At 42.5% G+C, this 22,985-nt stretch overlaps 1 protein-coding gene across 4 annotated transcripts in view; it reads right to left on the bottom strand.

Annotated features, from left to right (window-relative positions):
- The window catches only part of LOC109913330 (atypical chemokine receptor 3), a 37,004-nt gene that overhangs the window by 11,190 nt on the left and 2,829 nt on the right, over positions 1-22,985 (bottom strand). Inside the window, exon 2 of one of the 4 annotated variants that reach the window (XM_020512828.2) lies at positions 3,106-3,374. The exons of 1 other annotated variant lie outside the window; for it this stretch is intronic. The gene's annotated coding sequence lies outside the window, so the exon portion shown is untranslated. Of the gene's footprint in view, positions 1-2,979; positions 3,045-3,105; positions 3,445-22,985 lie in introns of those variants that run through there. 2 more of the 4 variants (XM_048598864.1, XM_048598866.1) reach the window with 2 other exon arrangements.

The raw sequence follows: 22,985 nt of genomic DNA, 5'->3' as shown, positions 1-22,985 counted from the left end.
GTCTGGACCCTTCTTCAGAAAGTGTATTCTGAAGTGTTCATCCAGCTTTACACCTCGTTATCTCAGATTCTCCAGCATCGGCAGTTCCTACTACCTCCGATTGACCATCATCTCTCGATCTGACCACAGCACAGCCCAACTGTCCACTCACTCACTCATGCACTCATCCAGGCTGAATTTTGTATTTGTCAGTGGGGTAAGGGAGACCAAACGGAATATGAATGCTCCATTTGTTCCTACTCCAGCCATTCCAGATTGGCCACTCAAATGTTAGATGGCCGATAGTGGCTTTCTGGTGTGAAGAAGACCAATTTATAAAAACAAAGCATCGGGTGCACCGAATCGGTATGGTAGGCCAGGATAGTATGCAAAAAAGGGGTATTGTTGTCAACAAGGAAGTCGGTCACTGTTACAAATTTAAGAGCCTCCTCCTCTCTAAATGTCTCTATTTTATACTGAAGGTTCAAAAAAGTTCAAATTTTCTTTTTAATTACAGATGTTATCACCCACCCCAGGGGAATCTGCTACTACGTTAAACCATTTTCCCAGGAGCCATTATTATTTCTGCCTTTGTGCTGCCCTGCCATTGCTGTCATAAATGACCTCCAAACTATTTCAAGTCCCGTGCCCGTAAAATGCAGCAGTGCAACAAATAAAAAATTTCAGATGATCGACCTGTTAAGAAGTTCACTGGCTCATTAACTGATCATTTCAAAATGCTGGATGGGATGCCCATTTTCAGACTCCCCCCACAACTTTCAGAGAATGATGTGATAACCTTGATCAGAGCCTATTTTTTTCTTCAAATGGGAGGGCATTCTGATTTGTGGATGTAAAATCCAGTCCAGCTCCTCACTCTTCCACATTCACTAAAAGAACTGAGACCTTTAAAAACTTACCCTGAAAGGCAACTACGGTTGTTAAAAGAGGAGAGCCCTCCATTTCCTTCAACTCTCCTGCAACCTTGGGACTTACCCTGGAGAGGCTGCACTGATCCTTCTGTGCTTCAACTGAGATCAAAAATTCCGCTAAAAATTGGGGTTGTTCCATCACAAAACAAAGAGCTTCGAAGGCTAGGCCAATATACCTAACTGGACAATCTGAGCCAGAAAGTGGGGTGGGAGCACAAATTAATTTTATACGTACTGTAAAACCCAAGACGAAACTCAGGAGAAGCATATTTTCCTAACGAATGTTTAGAAATTTGAATTCCTGACCATAAGGAACAGTTCAAGTGAACTGCATATATTTTTTTTCAATGAGATGGACAGCATCTGAAACACATCTTAAATTTCTTTGCCTCTTAACTACTCTCTGCAATGCTAGACCAAGGCAACCACATTACTGAGGATTTGGAGTCATGTGCAAGTCAAACTAGGCAGATATATCATATTTCCTAGTTCCATTGACACTGCTACTGACACTAAGCTTCAATTTCATATTTTGTAAATGGGATTTGAATTCTACTAGCTGTCATGGTAGAATTTGAACCCGTGTGTCTGATGCATGAACACAGGCAGTTGCATGACTTGTCCAGTGACATTGCCATTACTCCTGTGCTTTCCTTTAGGGCATAAATTCTTCTCCCTGAGTGAGAAAGGTTGTGATAGTCGGAATGAAAAGGGATGACAGAAAGCTCGTGCGGAGCATAAGCACCAAAGAGAACCTGCTGGGGCCGAATATCTTTTTCTTTCCCATACTTCAGTATAATAAAGACTAAAATAATGCCTCAATAATAATAACGATGGTATTCCAGTTCCTCCTCACTGATCCCAGCAGCAATCATGGACCCTTGGTCAGTGAGGGATATAAAGAAATCAATGATTCTCCCGCTCCTGATCAAAATTGTAATTCCTGCTGGAAAATGTGAACATTAAACTGTCAAGGTACAAGCAACTTGGAGATTTCAGTCGATAAACAAAACACAAGTTACTGGCTGGCACTTGTCTTTTTTCCGGGACTGTGGTACCCCACCCATGTTTCGTGAAGAAGCACTTAAGGAGGAACCATGCAAGAAGAGGTCAGGTTTACAGCCTAGCAATTCCAAAGCAAGCATAAGAGTCTGGGCAGCACGGTGGTTAGGGTTCTTGGGGACTTGGGTTCAGATCCACCCTTGGGCAACTGTATGTGCGGAGCCTGCACATTCTTCCCGTGTCTGGGTTTCTTCTGAGTGCTCAGGTTTCCTCCCGCTATCACAACGATGTGCAGGCTGGGCGGATTGGCCATGCCAAATTGCCCATAGAGTCCAGGGATGTGCAAGTTGGGTGGATTGGCCATAGGAATTGCAGGGTTACAGGGAAAGGGTAGGGGGATGCGCCTAGGTGGGATCCTCTTTGGAGGGTCAGTGCGGACTTGTTGGGTCGAGTAGCCTGTTTCCACACTGTAGGGATTCTATGAGTTTACTTTTTTATTGAAATACAACTGTTCTAACTGTGCAGGAAAATGAGCATAAAAAAAGTCCTTGTATCCTAATTTTGAGAAACGTGCCACTTTTGCTTTTGCATTTTTACAACTTGAATCCAAATCTTACATTCAGAAACAGTCTGATTTTGACCGTATTTGTTAATAATGTAAACATGATGTGATGGCCTCGGGCAATGTGCTTTAGAGGTCTCACCTGGAGAACAGTGCGCGGCAGGAGAGTTACAGCGCCTGGTTTGTTTCTCAACAACCGAGATTGGCTGCAATCGAATTACAGGCTGACCTACCTAGACCGCCAAGATCTGCACATGAAGCACGGTAATTCGCAGGAAGATGCTGACCGAACATTTATGAAACCACAAGCCCCAAATTAATCACCGAGGAAAGGAGACAGACTATCAGCCTTCACTCTCGCTTAGGCACGAATGAACCTGCAGCGCCCAATATCTAGTCATTTCTGAGACTCTTTTAATATCAATAAATAGCCCCGACTGCTGGGAGCTATCAAGGCTCGCCGAAAACAGTTCTAGTTAATAATCGCAGTCAGTTCTACTCAACTTTTCTTTCGCCAGTATTTACAGTAGGCTTTACACACGGAACGTCATGGCTGTTGTTGAGTACAGAAATGTTCAGAGCTTAATTTCTGTCAAATGGATATAAGAAAACCAGAAGCTCGCACATTACCTGCAGTCCGCCCCTCTCGCTCTTCAGAGCTCTGTTACTGGAACTTACTTCTGCTGTGTCGCACAGATTCTGTGTTAGAAGGAAGACGCCTCCAAATGGAACTTCGGGGCTAGTAAATGGGCAGGTCCCTCTCAGAGAAATTTGTGGATCAGGCTATCATGTTTTCAGGCGTCCACGAGTTATCTATGCTTGTGTGCTATCCAGAGTTAATATGACAAACCAAAAAACTCCTGTTTATGTACTCGTTCTCTTAAAGCAAAACCGAACAGCTAAAAGACGAGATTAAAAAAAAGCCTGTTAATTTTACTTCTTCGTAAAGCACAGTGATAGATATAAAACACACTTGTAAAATTCCAGGTTAAAATAACATCTTCTTGCTGTTGTCGCGAGGCAAACATAAAACCAGAAGTGGAATTCCACTGGGATTGGACAATTGAAAGATTGGGAAGTTCAATGTCTTCACGTTGTGACTGGATATTAAAGGCTGGATGAGGAATTCATACTGGAATCAGGCAGGAAGAGGTGGCCACTTGTGCTTGTTAGGAACCCCAGCACAAATGAACAGTACAGATACTGTACTTTGCTGCCATTTCACATGTTGAGCGACCAGTGAGCAGGCCAGAGGACTTCTGAAATTAAGATGCCTGGCTAGATCCCGTGGAATTGGTCAATATATCCCAATAAGGATCTTGCATATACCGTGATAGTGTGGCACAACAGCAAGGAGAAGCTTTGAGCATTAAGGACATTCAGGAGTGCAATAGCCCCTCCAGTGATGAGGATGTGGAGGAGAATGGTGACCAGGCACAATGGAATGACGACTCTTGAGGGAGAGTAGGCAAGGTGCAGTGAGAGATGCATTTAGAGAGGTCTCATGGCAATAATCCAGACACATTTCACCCAAGCCTTGCTCTAACACTGCAAAGAATCTTTCATCTTTCACTGATCCCCATTGTCAAGACTTTGATTGTCCTGATCATTTGCCTGAAGGCAACATCATGGCAATGGCAGTGACCTCACTGAAAGCGCATCTTGCTACCACAGCCTTTCTGGGAGCCAGTACACTGTTAGTGATTTAGTAGTGTTTAAAAAGCAAAGGATTCTTTCAGTGGTACATCCACACAATTCATTTCATGCAAGTACACAAATGTGACTTCTGACCACAAGATCGAACTCCATGCAACCTAAGTGCAACTAGGTGGACTTTTGAAAATATGTTAATGCTCCTGTGAAGTGCCTGCCCTGCGTTGTCAACCTTTGATGAGCATGGTCATCCTCTAGCTGCCAGTCTATTGAGAACCTCCTGTACAAATGCAGGAGCCCCAGCCACCACACCACACTGTGCATCACCCCCACCCCCACCCACCGCTGTCTTTACAGCTTTGTGAGGCACTGGTGTCAGCATCAGATTGTCTCTGAGGCTCTGTCCACACCAGGAGTTCTCTGAAAGGATTTCCAAAATACTGCTGATAACCATTTCTCCATCTTTTCAAGACACTTGGTCCTCCCTGTTTAGCAAAAGAGTCCAAGGTCTTGCCAATGGCTGCAGGCGCCTCATTTTCCTTTCGCTCGGCCATTGCTCCATAGGGCTCAAGGAGACGGTGGTAGTATGAAAGTCCATGCGTGTATCCAGCATCGAATGGGTGATATCCTCGAAAATTCATCCTGCTGCTTCTATCTATATACTTGTTACATAGAATTACAGAATTGTTGTGTTGCAGAACTGGCTTTCTGAATGAGCATTGGGACTTGGTGCCATCTTCCTATTCTTTCCCCATAACCCTACTCATTTTTATTTAACTAATAATATAAAGTCTTTCTGAATTCTTCAATTGAAGCTGCCTCCCCTACATTTCCAGATAATGTGTTCCAAACCCGAACAATTCACTGAAAGTTTTTTCACATCGAATATACTTCTTTTGCCAACATGTGGCATTTTGTTGTTGCTCAATTTACAAGTGGGAACAGTTTGTCCCTGACTACTCTGTCCAGTTCTATCAGTATTTTGTAAACTTCCACCAGTGGTCTCTGTTCACAGGATTGGCTGGTCAGAACACTACTTCCCTGTCTTTCTTCCCCAGATGCTTTCATTGGTTTGCAGGAGGCATAGGGTGACTGGTTTACACTTATTAAACCTTATTTTAACCGATTGATTAAAAACCACAGCTTACAGCAACAGCTGAAGATATGATGAACCATTTTCCTCAGGATTAAAGTGGCTTTTACCTCAGAGAACAGACAGACCACCTGAGTTGACGGAGATCTAATGGCTTCTCCATATCTTGTTCACAGCCCAAGCTATTCAACTACCTGGGAACCAATCACATAGTTGTTCAAAAGGCAGAAGGCCTATGTCATTCAATAACTGGTCATTATTTCATAGATCAATCAGCTATTTGTTGCTGGCTCATTCTCCAACTATCCTGGCTCTGGCTCCTCTTGTGCCTTTTCTTTCTACTGTTTGAACCAGCAGCTGTGTAAACAGTGTTTACAATGTGTGTCAGGTTACCTGCTTTTAAAACATGCAGTAATTTTTCAGCAATCTTTGGCTTCAGTCGACAATCAAAAATACAAGAAAACTAAAAAAAGAAGACTGTCTTTCACACCACCTCAAGCCCAGGGAAGATTGATAGATTGTGGTCAGTTTCTCAGCAATTCTACTCTCATTTCTTTCAATAATCTTGCATTTCATCTGGTCATGTTGTCTTGTCAACTCTAAGGGCTAACAGTTTACCTAATACCACCTCCTTATCAATTTCGAACCCTTTTTGTGACTGAATTTCATCCTCTGTCCCCATGGGCTGGGTAATCTCTGCTTGCTTGGTAAAGATGTATACAAAATATTCCTTTAATACCTCAGCCATGCTGCAGCCTTCATGCCTAAACTGACATTTTGGTCCCCAATCAGCTCTGGTCTGCCTATTAACACCACTTTGGGATTCCCTTTTAAGTTAACCATGTGTAGCTCACCAATCTTATTTACTACACTTGGTTCATTCACATGCACGGGATGTAACCCTGATTTAGAAAGTTTTAATTCCTCCCTTACTTCAAATTCCCTATTAACTTATTTTTTTTATTCTCATGCTACAATCTCTCCCAGTACTCTGACATTACTGTCTAATATTCTCTCCTAGTTCTCACATTCCAATAGTTAGTTTAAAGCCTCCCCAACAGCACTAGCAAAATTCCCTGCAAGAAACTCAGTCCTAGCTCTGTTCAAGTTCAACCTGTGCTGGTTGTACAGATGCCATCTCCCCCAGTGCCAGTCACAGTTCTCCAAGAATTTGATGCCCACCCTCATGCTCTATCTTTCATTCATCTGTCTCATTCTTCTATTTCTATATTCAGTTGCACAAGACAAAGGGAGTGATCCAGAGATTACTACTTTTGAGGCGCTGTTTGCTAATCTTTGACATAGTTGCCTAAATTGTCACTATAGTACCACATTCTCCTTCCTTATCTACATCATTGGTGAAGTTGTAGACTTGCTCATTGAGCCGGTGTGTTTGATTGCAGACATTTTGTCACCCTGCTAGGGAACATTGTTGGTGTGCCTCTGGTGAAGCATTGGTGTTTTATCCCACTTGTTATTTATATGCCTTGGTTTGCTGGGGTGGATGGCATTGGTTCTGGTTTTGTTTTTCAGTGGTTTGTGAATCGGGTCCAGTTCAACGTGTTTGTTGTTGGAGTTCTGGTTGGAATACCAGGCCTCCAGGAATTCTCTGGCATGTCTCTGTTTGGCTTGTGCTATTATGGATGTCTTGTCCCAGTCGAATTCATGTCCTTCTTTGTCCATGCGTACGGAGACCAGTGAGAACTGGCATATAAATAACAAGCGGGACAGAACACCAATGCTTCACCAGAGGCGCACTGACGAAGTTACCTAGCAGGGTGACGAAACCTATACAGTCAAACACACTGGCTCACCGAGCAAGTCTACAACCTCACGCACAACCCAAGCTACAAATCTTCTCAAAAACTTATATCATTGGTATCAGCATGATGAGTGTGTGGGAGATTTTGCACCCGACAACTATATGACAATCAGAAATATTTTTAGGTGATGGTTGCACCAATTGTAAAGAATTGTGGTAGATTATTCAGCAAAACATATGGCTGGTTGGGTGGAATCCTGACATAACTGTGATGAGAACTACATATCTCAACTTGTGCCCTAGCATTTTGACTTCTACCTGCTCCATTAATTGGCACCAATACAGGAGGGGATTGGAGCAGGAGCAAGATGGTAACTAGAGAAAGGGTTGGCCCACTCAAGGACAAAGGAGGGAAGTTATGCGAGGAGTCAGAGAAAATGAGTGAGATTCTTAATGAGTACTTTGCATTGGTATTCACTGAGGAGAGGGACATGACGGATGTTGAGGTTAGGGATAGATATTTGATTACTCTAGGTCAAGTTGGCATAAGGCGGGGGGAAGTGTTGGGTATTCTAAAAGGCATTAGCGTGGAAAAGTCCCCAGGTCCGGATGAAATCTATCCCAGGTTAGTGAGGGAAGTGAGAGAGGAAATAGCTGGGGCCTTAACAGATATCTTTGCAGCATCCTTGAGCACGGGTGAGGTCCTGGAGGACTGGAGAATTGCTAATGTTATCCCCTTGTTTAAGAAGGGTAGCAAGGATAATCCAGGTAATTATAGATCCATGAGCCTGGTGGGGTGGTGGGGAAGCTGCTGGAAAAGATACTGAGGGATAGGATCTATTTACATTTGGAAGAAAATGGGCTTATTAGTGATAGGCAAGAGGGAAGGTCATGTCTTACCAACTTAATAGAATTCTTTGAGGAAGTGACAAAGTTGATAAATGAGGGAAGGGCTGTAGATGTCATGTACACGGACTTCAGTAAGGCATTTGATAAGGTTCCCCATGGTAGGCTGATGGAGAAAATGAAGTCGCATGGGGTCCAGGGTGTACCAGCTAGATGGATAGAGAACTGGCTGGGCAACAGGAGACAGAGAGTTGTAGTGGAAGGGAGTCTCTCAAAATAAAGAACTGTGACCAGTGGTGTTTCACAGGGAACGGTGTTGGGACCACTGTTGTTTGTGATGTACATAAATGATCTGGAGGAAGGTATAGACGGTCTGATTAGCAAGTTTGCAGATGACACTAAGATTGGTGGAGTAGTAGATAGTGAAGGGGACTGTCGGAGAATGCAGCAGAATATAGATAGATTGGAGAGTTGGGCGGAGAAATGGCAGATGGAGTTCAATCCAGGCAAATGCGAGGTGGTGCATTTTGGAAGATCCAATTCAAGAGCGAACTATATGGTAAATGGAAACGCCCTGGGGAAAATTGATGCACAGAGAGATCTGGGTGTTCAGGTCCATTGTACCCTGAAGGTGGCAACGCAGGTGGATAGAGTGGTCAAGAAGGCATACGGCATGCTTTCATTCATCGGACGGGGTATTGAGTACAAGAGTTGGCAGGTCATGTTACAGTTGTATAGGACTTTGGTTCGACCACATTTGGAATACTGCGTACAGTTCTGGTTGCCACATTACCAAAAGGATGTGGATGCTTTGGAGAGGGTGCAGAGGAGGTTCACCAGGATGTTGCCTGGTATCGAGGGCACTAGCTATGAAGAGAGGTTGAGTAGATTAGGATTATTTACATTAGAAATACGGAGGTTGAGGGGGGCCCTGATTGAGGTCTACAAAATCATGAGAGGTATAGGCAGGATGGATAGCAAGAAGCTTTTTCCCAGAGTGGGGGACTCAATTACTAGTGGTCACGATTTCAAGGTGAGAGGGGAACAGTTTAAGGGAGATATGCGTGGAAAGTTCTTTATGCAGAGGGTGGTGGGTGCCTGGAAAATGTTGCCAGTGGAGGTGGTAGAGGCAGGCACGATAGTGTCATTTAAGATGTATCTAGACAGATACATGAATGGGCAGGGAGCAGAGGGATACAGATCCTTGGAAAATAGGCGACAGGTTTAGATAGAGGAACTGGATCAGCGCAGGCTTGAAGGGCCAAAGGGCCTGTTCCTGTGCTGTAATTTTCTTTGTTCTTTGATACTTTAAACAGGCTGACTTTCAGCCTTCAGAGTAGGACGGTTGAGAACAGGCATTCTTGACTAACAACTAGGGTGGATTCTAGCCCTGACCTAATGAAGTTAAAAAAATGATGTTTTACTGATTTTATGCTGCTCCTCCTAAGCTTTCTTTTAATCTATAGCAGGGAACCCACATCTTAAATTATCAGCTTGTTGGGAGGTGGAATATCTCATACAGCAAATTTATATATGTCTTCCTGACCCTGTACAAATTCATGGGATTATGGTTTTGGTGGTGGTTAAAGGGGGGTGGGGGTGAAGACAGATACAGAGAGAAAGACAGCTCTTGGTTCTGGGATTTTTTTTTTGCCCTGAAGTTATGAAGCAGAAGACCTTACAATGATTTTGTCATCTGTAAATTAAAAATCACTGACACAAAAATTAATACTAACTGACAGTAGATTAACGTGTAGTGTTTAAGGTGTTTTTGGCATTAATATGAAGTGGCACTTACACAGAAACAACTGCCTCACTAATTCTCATTTGAGATGTGTTGGGATACTCAGCTCCTGATCTTATTACAACGTTGGTCTAAACACAGACAAATGAATTGAACTCAAGAAGTGAGACAAAAATGACTGCCTTGATGTTGAAGGCAGTCATTTGACAGAGGTGTGGAATCAAGGAGACCTGGCAAAACTCAAATCAATGGGAATCAGTGAGTGGGGTGGATTCTCCATTGGCGGAGACTACATAGCACAAAGGAAGATGATTGTAATTACTGGAGATCAATTATGTTAGGTCCAGAACATCGCTGTAGGAGTTCATCAGGGTAGTGTTCCAGGCCCAAACATCTTCAGCTACTTCATCGATGACACTGAAGTTTGAAGTGAGGATATTCACTCAGTGTTGAGTACCATTCATAGCTCCTCATACAGCATGATCTGGACAACATTGACGCTTGGGCTGATAACTGGCAAGTAATATTAATGCCACACTATTTCCAGAAAATAATAATTCCTAATATATGAGAATCTAACAATTTCCACTTGATATTCAATGACATTATAATTTCTAAATCTTCAACCATTAATGTCCTGTTGGGTTGCCATTGATCAGAAAATGAAGTGGACCAGTCATATAAATACTATGGCTGCAAGATCAGGTCAGTGACTAGGAATTTTGCAGTGAGTAACTCACCTCATGACTTCTCAAAGCGTGTCTGCAATCGACAAAGCTGCACTTGTCTTGATGAATACAGCCCCCACAACATCGAAGAAGCTCAATACAATCCAGGACAAAGGAGTCTGCGTGATAAGTGCCTGTCTACCACCTTAAATATTCACATCTCTTGACACTGAGTGGCAGCAGTGTAGACAATGTCCCAGATGCACTGCAAAAGCTCACCAAGTCTCCTACAACAGCACAGCAACGTTTCAGTGAGCGTGTATTAATAAATGAAAACCGCACAAAAAGGCACTGCCACAAAACCTCAACAAAAACATATCAAATTAAATGAAAATGTTATCTTGGAGGAGATGCTTGCACTCTTGCCAAGTAACAGCCCTCCCCCCCGCCAAAAGAAAAAAAAAATTGCCTACTGGTCATAGAAGCCAACACGAGTACTGGAAGACACAGTGTGCTCTGTCTCCACAGGCAACTCAGTGCACAAAACTATAGAAGAGAGAAAGGCAGTCAAGTCTCATGGACTCCTCCATGGCCTGCTGCCTGAGTCTGTTAACTGTTTCTTTGGCCAGGTTTCCCAAATTATATCCTCAGTTCTGTCTTGCATTTTTTAATAGCGGTGTGATGGATAGCCTTTTTTGTTCAGAGTAACAATTCTAATGACCGGTTTAAGGGGTACTGTACTACTTGTCACTGAATGTTTGGAAAGATAAATTGTTCTTGATTGGTGTATCCTTGAAGACAATTATGGAGCAATGAATATGTAGATGAGCCTCTGAGGGCATCTGTCATGTCTCTGTGACCTCTGTAGTCATGTGCCTGTGTCCTACAAGAAGCTGGACCTTACGCAGATCAGAACATGTTGTTCCATAGCCTTATCATCATGTACAGTGTAACAATAAACATAGATTAACAGTTACTATGAAGTCTGACCTAAGCTTGTATTAAGAGACAAAGAAATCATGCTAGAAGCAAATGAAACAGCTTACTAAAAGTTAGTCAAAAAATTCTGCAAGTCTGGCAGCATCTATGGAGAGAAACCAAGTTAACATTTCTCTTCTCAGAATGTTCTGAAGAAGGGTCGCTGGGCTTGAAATATTGACTCTCCTTTCTCTCCATAGATGCTGCCAGACCTGCTGAGTTTTTCCAGCAATTTCTCTTTCTGATTTCCAGCATGCTTAGTTCCTTTCTTTTGTTTACAAAACATTAATGATCTAAGTTCCGAAACGTCAGCTTTCCTGCTCCTCTGATGCTGCCTGGCCTGCTGTGTTCATCCAGCTCCACAGTGTTCTCATGATCCAAGTGCCTTGCAATGTTCCAGTATGTTGATTGATTGCCCTCTACTGGTTATTAACATAAATACATAGGACAATTATTACAACATCCATTTCAAGTACAGAACTTTATTGTTGGAAATAGATCTTGGGAGATCAATACCTTGAAAAGTATTTTTGCTTTCTTGAAATAGATGACTAGTGAGTGAAATTGACTGACTGCAGCCTGCATTTGGAAAATCTGACTCAACAGCTTGTCTTATGCATAAAACTAACAGTGTATGAAAGCCAAGTCAGGTAAAAAGAGTTGGCAACCATCTTGACGAGGGTGGTTTCAGCAATGGATTCTCCCTAGGGCCACAAACATGAGCAGAGATGAAGCAAAACAAACCAAGTAGTGCCACGTTGTTTACTAAAACTACTGCTTTGATTTCCTCTGGTCAACCCTAATTACTTATTCTCAATTCATTTCAGCATTGTGTTGGGCTAGTCTTGTTAAAAAAAAAGCAAGAGTTTGTGTGAATTATGAGCTACTGAATAAAACACGACTTTCTGCTTGCACTTAACTATCAAGTGGTATAAGGTTCTATAATATATTTTTGCCTTTCTTTTTATTTTATTCTCCCAGGCTGGCCTGCATTTATTGCCTGTCCCTAGTTGCCCTTGGTGAGCTGCCTTCTTTAACTGCTGCAGTCCACGTGCTGTAGATAGACCCACAATGTCTTTAGGAGGGTAATTCCAGGAATTTGAGTCAGCAACAGTGAAGGAACAATAAAATATTTCCAAGTCAGGATGGTGAGTAGCTTGGAGGGGAACTTGCAGGTTGCAATTTTCCCATATATTTCCTGCTGTTGTCTTTCCAGAAGGAAGTAATCATGGATTTGGATTGTGCTGTCTAAGGATCTTTGGTGAATTTCTGCAGTACATCTATTGCTGTTTGAGAACCAAGCGTCACAGCTTATCTGTCCTTAGCCACATCCCATCTTACAACCCGAAGTCGGTGCTACCTTTTCCCAATGCTCAGTGTAGCCTAGCACCTTCTCACTGTCCAATGCAAGACCGTCACATATAGGAAGTCTTAGAATGCTTCAAAACATTCATGTTGATTCAGCAAACCAAACTGAAGCTGCCTTTAATTTCAGATCAGAAACAGACTGCTAAACATTTGGACAAATGAATGCTCACTGCATTCAGCTCTCATCTACTGGAACTGGGTGTTAATTAAGTCCTGTATGGGTTGTTATGCTTGACACTGCTGCACTGTGTCATGCACGAGTTGATGTTTCTCCTGCTCAATGTTCTCGTCTTCCTCTGTGGAGTACTATTCCTGCCCTCATTGTTCTTCAACCTTGATCACATCTCCATTTGCCTGCTGTAATTGTGGAGAGCACAGCATGCATTAATTTTACAGTATGTTCCATCCTGAGTGTATTGCAAGGTTCCTCAGACTGATCCAAGCATCTGAACAAAAACAGAGTTGCTGGAAAAGCTCAGCAGGTCTGGCAGCACCTGTGAAGAACTTCCCCAGTTCTGAGGAAAGGTCACCGGACCCGAAACATTAACTCTGATTTTTTCTTCACAGGTGCTGCCAGACCTGCTGAGCTTTTCCAGCAACTTCTGCTTTTGTTCCTGATTGACAGCATCTGCAGTTCTTTCCATTTTTCTAAGCATCTGAAGTTCATCTTCACCTGCTTCACCAAGGCCCCTGGTTGAAGAATAGTCAGTGTTGCATCTATGCTTGGCTTCAGTCATGCAGTGTGTAACTGGGTCATCAGTCCTGGTTATCAGCCTTGTCTCCCACTAACCATCTTTATAAGGCATCAAGTGTTCCCAAGGATAAATGCGTCATGGCAGCTCCCTGGCTACCTGGTGCAGACTTCCAGTAAATAGCACCAATGATCATAGATTATTTGCCTCTTTTCTATTGAATGAATTTAGTTATGCTATGATATGGCCCTGTGTATACAGTCTATCCTACCTTATGCCAGGGAAAAAGCATGTTGCCATAACATACTGTCAGGGCTGTAACAATGAATTTGCCACAAGGATATGGGATAAAGTTGAATGACCTGGCAGAAATTGCATCAGTAATTGCCTTTATGTATTTATGGATTGAAGATTGAGAGGTCCCAAACAGGGGCCAGTTACATAAAACTTTAACACAGCTGTCACCCGGCTAGGATAGCCACCTACTCCTTCCACACCCATGTCCTGCTCCAGCAGTTGGTATAGTTCTGTGACAGTGCATCCATACAGTGGGATGAGGAGCACTCTGACAAAGAGGGCCATGGAATACCTCTGCATGGAATTGTGACATGAGACCTCATCTTGATAAATGCAGCAGCAATCATTGTAAGATCATGTTGGTGAATAGTTAACAGCTCAAGGTGAGAAGGAATTATTTGTGCAATCTACGAGATACTGCAGTACCTTTGTGCTTTGTGCCCTGCAAATGCCATTTCAAGGTCACCTTTGATTATTTCTGTTTCACAGAGATTACTATCTTCAATCTGCAATGACTAATGACATGGAGAAGATTGCCTACAACCAGCATTTGCACCCCATACAGTTTGACACTGCATAACTTTCACATGCACAGTACTATGATTACAGGTGACCTCAACCTACACTATGAAAGAGACATAGTAAATCTCAGGCTCAGCCTGGTAATCAAGTGGCCTCCCTGAATCTCCATGTCCTTTTTTGTACCCCAGCACTTCCTGGCCAGACAAACAGTAATGATCCTCCATGTTCCCAAATATCACTTGGAATTGCATCTGCAGCTCTCAACATTACCCCCTTAGCCTTGGCCCTGCAGTTTAGTCATGATCACCACTGCACTACACAGTCCCTCATTGAGGCCAGGTGGTGGTGACCACTGATAACCACCAGCACTCCCCAACCCTGCAGTATCCTCCATCCCATCCTCCACTTTAATGACATATTTCCCCCAGTCACCATTCTTGATTCCGCTGGATCCCAGGTTGCTGACTCTAATTTTCAGCATTGATTTCATCTGATGGACTCCCCAACTTTAACATATAGACCATATAACAATACAGCACAAGAACAGATCCTTTGGTCCATGTGTCGAACATGATGCCAAATTAAACTAATCCCTTCTGTCTGGCCTTGGTCCATATCCATCCATTCCTTGCATATTCATGTGCTTATCTAAAAGTCGCTTAAATGCCCCTATTGTATCTGCCTCCACCAACACCCCTGGCACAGCGTTCCAGACTCCTACCACGCTATATAAAAAATTTGTCCCTCACATCTCCTTTGAACTCCCCTCACCGCCCTTTCACCTTAAGTGCATGTCCCCTAGTATTAGACATTTCAACTCTGGGAAAAAGATTCCGTCTGTCAATCCTATCTACATAGCTCATAATCTTCTTTCAAGTCTCCCTTCAGCCCCCGCTGCTTCAGAGAAAACAACCCGAGTTTTTTTTAGCCTCTCCTTTATAGCTCATCTTGCCTCTTATAGCTAATTCATTCAAATGACTTTTGTGCTGACTGTGGCCCACGCTTCTGACCAAATTGGACAGACAACCTTGACTTACTGATATTTCCCTAACTGTTAGCACTGGACCTGCAGGACTAACTCCCCTGACTGCTGTGTTATGCACCTGCTGACCAAGCCCATCTGAAGCAGTCGATTGACTGTGTTGAAGGCCCTGTACTGAGATTGAATGATGCCCTTTACTTATTGCATCAAGATGCCACTACTGGCGGTGGCCCCCTTTGACCTGACTGAGGACTGTTTCCCTTAGACTTTGAGTCTTAGCCATTTGGTAGATGCACATCAGTGTGTTTCTGATGTCGGTTTCTGGAATATGCTGTAGCTGTGAGATAGATGCTGTAAAGCAACATGTCCACACCTTGACTGCTCATGACAATCATGAAAATGGATCTGTGCTAAAAAGCAAGATCAGATGGAATTACTGAGGCTTGAAGATCGGGCTGAGAGGGCAAAACGCCACAAGGCAAGGCAAGGCAAGGGAGGGATGTTGTGGGCACCAAAGTAGGCACAAAGTGAGTCAGTACTAAGTGAGTGAATGAGCAGTCCTGAGATACAGCATCTAATTCACGAGATGGGTACTTTTGCGTAAAGTGTCCTTGCAGTAGCTTTCCAAAAAAGGTGCCAGTGCACTCCAAATTGTAGCATGTAAATGCAAAACCATACAGTAAGTGGATCAGAGATTTGCCATGACGTTATGGTGAAGCTAGTATGTGTCGGATGCAAAAGTGTCTGGATGGCAGATGTGTGCTGTTGCTGCCCATGCAGTCTGCCACGAGATGTTGGTGCCTGGTGTCCAAAATGGAGACGTGAAGGAGCATGTAGTGAGACGGCATTGCCAAGTAACTGCTTTGACTTTCATTTTCAAAATTGTTGCTGCCTTATTGCTATCCAGTAGATGGTGAATGGGAAACTGCATATTAATGAAGTAAGATTAGTAATAATGCAAGACCAATGTATGCAAATAGGCCTGTCATGCTCACTTGTGAGAGTCCCATCTTGCTTTCAACACTTGGTTTGAAGGTGGGACGTTACGCTCTTCACATCAAGAAGCTCTTCACTGGTGATTTTGTGATTTTTTTCCAATTTTCTAGCCATTGCCCATGTCATTTACTATTTCCTTTCAGCCATACATACAGAATGTCTAGTGAAAATTTTCAGTTGTCTCTTCACAGCACAATTCAGTGTAACTTGAACTACTAGATAGTACACTAGCATATAAGGGTCACAGTTAGTTTTTACCCTCCCTGCTTGTATATTCCTTGATAAGTAAAACACAAACGTGTTTTTTGCCCAGAACTGCATTTCTTTCAACTTACATCATGCCTTTAATCTGGGACACAAACTGTAGGAAATCAACATTCAGCTTTCTGAACGGCATCTCTTCCTTTGAAGTGATGCTGTCTGACATTCTTTTGACATTCTGATGCGACACTTCATAGGGATTTTAGAAAGCCATTGAATTTACATTATCAGCCAGCATTTCACATTGTCTCTTTCTTTTAAAAAAACACATGTTCCATTTAAAAGTTCAATACATCCATAAATAACTTGAGGTTGTGGTCCATTTCCATAATTGTAGCCAATGCTTACTTAATGGTGATTGAAAGCAATCCATCACTAGTAGCTGCTGGTCACTCTTCATGCTTTTGTTAAGTTTTGTATCAGTCTTACATGAAATGCGATGATTACAGAATTTCAAAAGTAATACCCAATATTCTTTGAACTTCACTTGCTGGTTAGCATGGGATTTTGATAACTTGTGAAAGTTTCAGTTATAAGAACTTTTCTTTCAGTTCATCCTGTTATGCTAAAATGCTTTAAAATTACAGTTAGCTTTGTCTTACATTCGCAAACAATATTTCACAATAGTAAGTGCCACCAATCTATACTAGGAGAAGAAGAAACATTGAAATTAATTATAATAATAGCCTGTGTTAAACATCTGCTGCAAAACTGCAAACAATGAAATAGCAAAATATTTCAGACTCTTCAAGAGTCCCAAAGGTTATATAACTTCTATGGGTAAAAGTAAGGACCCAGCTTAGTCTCTACCTTGTATTTGTCTGAGAGTGAGATTCATTCTAATACAACCATAAAGTAATCTAAAATATCAGCCAAAATTCATGTTTTGTAATGAAAGGGGTGAAGTCAAATTTTCCAGTTGTCAGTGCCTGTTCTGCTCCTATGCCATTGGTCTTGGGTTTTGGGAAATTTCTGCTTTGTGACACAATTGACACATGCATTCCAACAATACACGCTAAAGAAAAAGCCAGATGTCCACAACATTCCGAAGAGTTGTGCTTAGAATGTAGATGGGCAGAATTTCCATTAATTGCATACACAAATATTTTGGATCGTTCTTCAATCATCTTCAAGCTATGATAAAACCTGGGACAATTGAGACCTCTGACTTGACCATACAATGTACCAGAACCTTTCTCATTCTTTATGTGATGTGAAGCTAGTTTACCATATCAAACTGAAACCCAGATGCTGCAGCATTGAGCAATGGCTTTAGAATCTTGAGGGAATTGACAATTTTTGTTGTCCAATTGTAGAGAACGTTGTGCAATTCTTTCCATAACTTGTTTCTGGAAAGGGTAATTACAGCAAAGAAGAAAGCACAATACCAGTAATAACACTAATTCATTGTAAGAAATTTGGCAGCTTTGCTTTAGCATGCGTGGAGCAAACACAAGGAAAGTGTATGGAAACTGCACAAGGTGATTTCTTTGCACGTTGTTCATTTATTCTTGACAAAACCAGCATTTATTGCCCATCTCTAACTGTCCTTGAAATGACGGCAGCGAGCCTCTGCCTTAAACTGTGAGTCCACGTGAGGTTAAGGTGCTCCTAGATCATTGTTCCAGGGTTTTGATCTAACAACGATGAAGGAGTGGCAGTGATACATTTCCAGGAAGTCAGGAAGGTGTGTGACTTCAAGTTACTATGCCCCCATTGCCAACTGCCTTGGTCTTTTTAAGTCGTCAAGGTTGTGGGTTCGGAAGACATCAAATTAGCCATGGTGTATTACAGAATCATTAAGGATTACAAAACATAAGGACACCATTCTGTCTGTTTCATTCAATGTTGTTTCTTTGCAAGAGTTAGTTCTGCCCTTCCATAATTATCTGTCAAAGGAGCCGTGGAGATTTCTTCAATACGTCTGATATATGCTATTGCTGCCAAACTACTGGCCAACTCAAACAGATCCCTTGCTAAACAACATAATCAGAAGGAAACCTCAGAGAAACAATTGTAAGTTGTCCTATTGTGAGCTAACCTTATCCTTGTGGAATTGGAAGCTGGCCTAGAACCCTAGAACAGAAAATGGGCAATTCTGCCAGGATGGATGGCATCCTATTAGATTTTCTGGATCATATTGGCCCATTGGCAAAACAATAGATTCTGGCATTCTGGAGAATGGCCACATGCCCAAAATCTGCAGCAAAGCAGGCTGGCTTTCCGCTCTACTGGAGATGGAATTCACAATACTACTAGGCACTTGGGAGATGAAATTCCTTGTAATCTCCATCTTAAATATTACACTCCTTATTTTGAAAATATCCAATGTCCAATAAGGAGAAACTTCTTTTCAGCATTTATTTTGTCAAGTCCCCTCAGAACCTTACATATTTCTGAGTGCTAAAATGACTAAACATTCCAATGCTGGATCCACAAGCACTGCTAAGGATGGGACAAGTGGTGTTTGCTTAAATGCATGGGTGGGGTACTTGGATTTTCGCACACTCCTTCTGCTGTTTGCATTTGGTGTCCGTCAAGAAATGTCAGAAATGCTCAGAATGTTGGTTCTTTCTTCTTCAGCTTGGGTGGTCTTGGACTAGACATTCCCACAAAGTACATATTTCCAGGGAGGCTTTGAGGATATCCTTGAAGTGTTTCTACTACAGTTCCAGTAATCACTTGGTTTGATGAAACTGGGAGAGCTTGTTTTAAAGTCTTGTAAAAGGCATTACTAGGGGACACAGGTTCAAGGTGTGAGGAGGGAAATTTAAAAGAGATGTGCAAGACATGTTTTTCACACAAAGCATGGTGAGGGCCTGGATTACGCTGCCAGAGGAGGTGGTGGAAGCAGACACAATAGCAGCATTCAAGAAGCACCTGGACAAATACAGAGTAGGAAGAGAATAGTGGCATACAGATGCTGTAAGTGAAAAAAGTTTTAATATGGAAGGGCAAAATGTGTTGGAACAGACTTAGAGGGCCAAAGGGCCTGTTCCTATGCTATATGTTCTTTGTATGCTGATAATATGGTTTACCCAGCCAGCGTAACAGGATCATAACCAGTGCCTAATGCTGGTGCTATTAGCCTGAAAAGGACACTGATGTTGCATTGCCTATCCAACCAGTACATTTGCAGGATTTTGCAAAGCCATCACTATTGATATTTCCCAAGGAGCTTAAGGTGTGTGCTGTACATTGTCCATTTTGGGACTCAGATGGAGGGCTGGCTTGTAATACTACTACTTCTGAAGATCATGAATTTTATGTTAGTGTTGAGGTCTTTGTCATCACTCTGTTCCTCAGATAGACGAAGGCATTGCTGGCAAATAGAAACAATGTCAAATTTCACTGTTGATGTCTGCAAAGTTGGGTGAGCGGAGGCTCCTAATATATGGGAATTAGTCTACATTATTCAGTGACTCACCATGGATCTTGATATCCAGGGGAGAGAGGGTGGCAGGAGTGTCTGTTAGAAGACCTTTGACTTCCTGATGTTTAGCCTAGAGTCTATTTTTTCATATGCCGCTGTGAAACATCAGTAGTTTGGAGTTCAGTCTCTGAGTGTTTGTGTATGCAATCTTCATCTGCATACTGCAGCTTGGTGACAGACGCTAGGGTATTCTTAAATCTGAAGAAGGGTCACTGGTCTCGAAACGTTGACTCTGCTTCCTCTCCACAGATGCTGCCAGACTTGCTGAGGTTCTCTAGCAATTTCTGTTTTTGTTTCAGATTTCCAGTAAACATGGTTTTTTTTTTGTTTCTTAGTTCTGGATAGTTGGTAATGAATCGTGAAGAGTTTCCCACTTGTCCTGTAGATTAGCCCCACACCAGTAGGAAGTTTCATGGATATGGGTGGGAAATGTTGTGGTAAGGAACATAGAAACGAGGCTTGGTGTGATGACATTGCCTTGCTTCACCCCATTTGCATGAGTATTATATCTGTGATTGATCCTTTGGTGAGGATCAGAGCTTGCACTGCATCAGGCAACAGGTGGAGGATGGTAATGAATTTCTATGAGCAACCAAATTTGAGGAGTAGTCTCCATAGTAACTTCTGACTGACAGAATGAAAGGGCTTGGAGATGTCAAAAAAAACCATTAATAAATGTTGCTTTATATTTGCTCTGAATACTCCTTGTATTTTACTCAAATTTATCTTGCTGTGAAGATCATATCCTCTATGCCTCTTGATGGACAAAATTCACATTGTGAATTCAAAGAGTTTTTCAGCCACTGTGAGGAGGCGATTGAGGAGGATATTTTTCGAGGACATTCCCTGTGGCACACAGCAGACATACTCCTCTGTAATTACTACAGTTGATGTTATCTCTTTGCTTGAAAATGGTTACAATTATCAGCATCGCAACGATCTCCTGGCATCCCTCCGTCTTCCAGATGATGGAAATGAGGTCAAGTATATGATCTAACCATGTTCCCCAGTATATTTCAGTATTTTGGTGGAGATTCTGTCTGCACCAACAGACTTGTTGGTTTTCAGCTGTTGAATAGCCTTTTCAATTTCTGGGGTTGTGCTGAGGTAACGATGGGTAGCATGCTGTGAAGTGAAGTTGAGGTCACTCATGTTGAGGACTCAGTCTTGGTTGAAGATAGTCTTAAAGTGCTTCTTCCATAGAGCATTCAATGCTTCTCTGTCCTTGATGAGTACCATTCCATTCTTAGCTCTATTTTCTTGCTTTCTGCTTCCCTCCTTGAACAAAAGTGCGACATTTACAGTTTTCCATTCTGCTGGAACCTTTCCAGATCTAGGGAATTTTGGTAGACTGCAACTAATGTGTCTCAATCACTATCTCTGCAGCTTGTAGATTGGGGAAAGGTATTAGAGAGTCAGGAGGTAAGTCATTCATGACAGAATAACCAATCTCTAGCCTCCGCTGTAGTCACAGTATTTATGTGGCTGACTTGGTTAAACTTTTGGTCAATACTGACAACCAGGTTGCTGATAGTGAGGCATTCTATGATGGTAATGCCAAAAGGAATTGATTAAACTCTGACTTTTGGAAACAGCCACTGCTTGACACTTATGTGGCTGAAATGTTATCAGCCAATATCTGGGCATTGTCTGGGTTTTGATGCTTGTGGGCATGGACGACTTCGTTGGCTTAGCATTTTCTAATTTGACGAAGTTTAATCTCTGATTCTCTGCAAAATTGTATTTTTCTGTATACTTGGAGTTTCGGTGTGTGTTTGTGCAGGTTACTAAGACATAAGAATAGTGCTTTTAATATTTTCTATATGGATTTTAACATAATAGAACTGATTTTTATCACGTTAACTGAAAAATACTTGTTTGGCTTAATTCCAAATTGCACAAAGCTAAGTATATGCTGAATTACAAAGACAGCATCCTAATTAGAAATGTTAAAAAAACTGTTGCTGTCAAACAAGGAGGAAAGAGAAAATAAGTTACTTCTGTTCATTAGGTCTAACAACAACAATATTCACTCGTCCTTCGCCTTTTAAATGCTTATTAATGAAACAGTTAATTTCATTTGCTGCATTATACATGATCTGCAGCAGTCTCGCCCAATTATTTTCCTGGTCCATCTTCTTTTGCATACTCCTTGGGATGAAATTTCCTCGATAATGAGGAGACGGCTTTGAAGGTGGGGATGCGGGCGGGTGCAAGGAAACTTAAGAATCGGTACAATCCATCTTCTGCACGACATGTTCCCAACTCCCTGTGCACTGGGATGCCAATCTGCTTGGCAGTGACAGGGAAGCCAAGCAAAGGTGGTAACAAGCTACTCTCATTCCACTCCGCAGCTAATAATCTTTATTTTCTCTTCCCTCACCCCGGATGTATGTAAATGTAGTCTTGTAGGCGAAAGAAATGCCTTTGGTTTTTAGGAATGGAATCAAACTCCAATGTTTGTTTGTATCCTTAGTATGCCACTGTACGGAACTGAACTGCGGTTGTGACTATGTGTGAATACAAAGATTTGTTTTAAATTGAAGAAAGTATGTATCTGAAATCAGAAAAAGAAAAAAGATCAACCCAATGTGGCTGCAGTGTGAGCAAACTGATGAGAGGCAGATTGGCTGCAGGAGGTTCAGGCTGCAACTCATCCTGACTGTGATGCATTGGTAATGTCCCTACCTCCGAGTCAGGAGGTGATAAATCACTTGGAGATAGCAAGAAGTGCCGATGCTGGAGTCAGAGACAACACAGTGTGGAGCTGCAGGAACACAGCAGGCCAGGCAGCATCAGAGGAGCAAGGAAAGTTGACGTTTCGGGTCGGGACCCTTCTTCAGAAAATGGGCTTTTGTTTGCTCTCCCAGTCAGGAGGCCCGGGTTCAAGTCCCAACTGTTCCCTAGGTGTGGCAGTAATATCTCTGAACAGGTTGATTGGTGAGATTCTAGCCGAAAGTGACCAAAAACGTGAGCCATCTCCTGGTTGCCAAGGCGACACTGAAACGAGCTGCGCATAGCACGCATGCGCCTTCAGGCTCTCTCCGTCAGCGCTGAAGCTGCGCATGTGCCTTCAGGCTCACTCCCCCCACAAAAGACACCAGGCCGCGCTGAAGCTGCGCATGCGCCTTCAGGCTCACTCCACACAGCTCCCCGTCAGCGCTGAAGCTGCGCATGCGCCCTCAGGCTTCCCGTGGAGCCCCCGTCAGCCCTGA

This window comes from Rhincodon typus, chromosome 7 (genome assembly GCF_021869965.1).
Source record: "Rhincodon typus isolate 14 chromosome 7, sRhiTyp1.1, whole genome shotgun sequence".
NCBI classification, from domain to species: domain Eukaryota; kingdom Metazoa; phylum Chordata; class Chondrichthyes; order Orectolobiformes; family Rhincodontidae; genus Rhincodon; species Rhincodon typus.
Note: the sequence above shows the minus strand (reverse complement) of the source record. Positions and strands in the feature narration are given on the sequence as shown.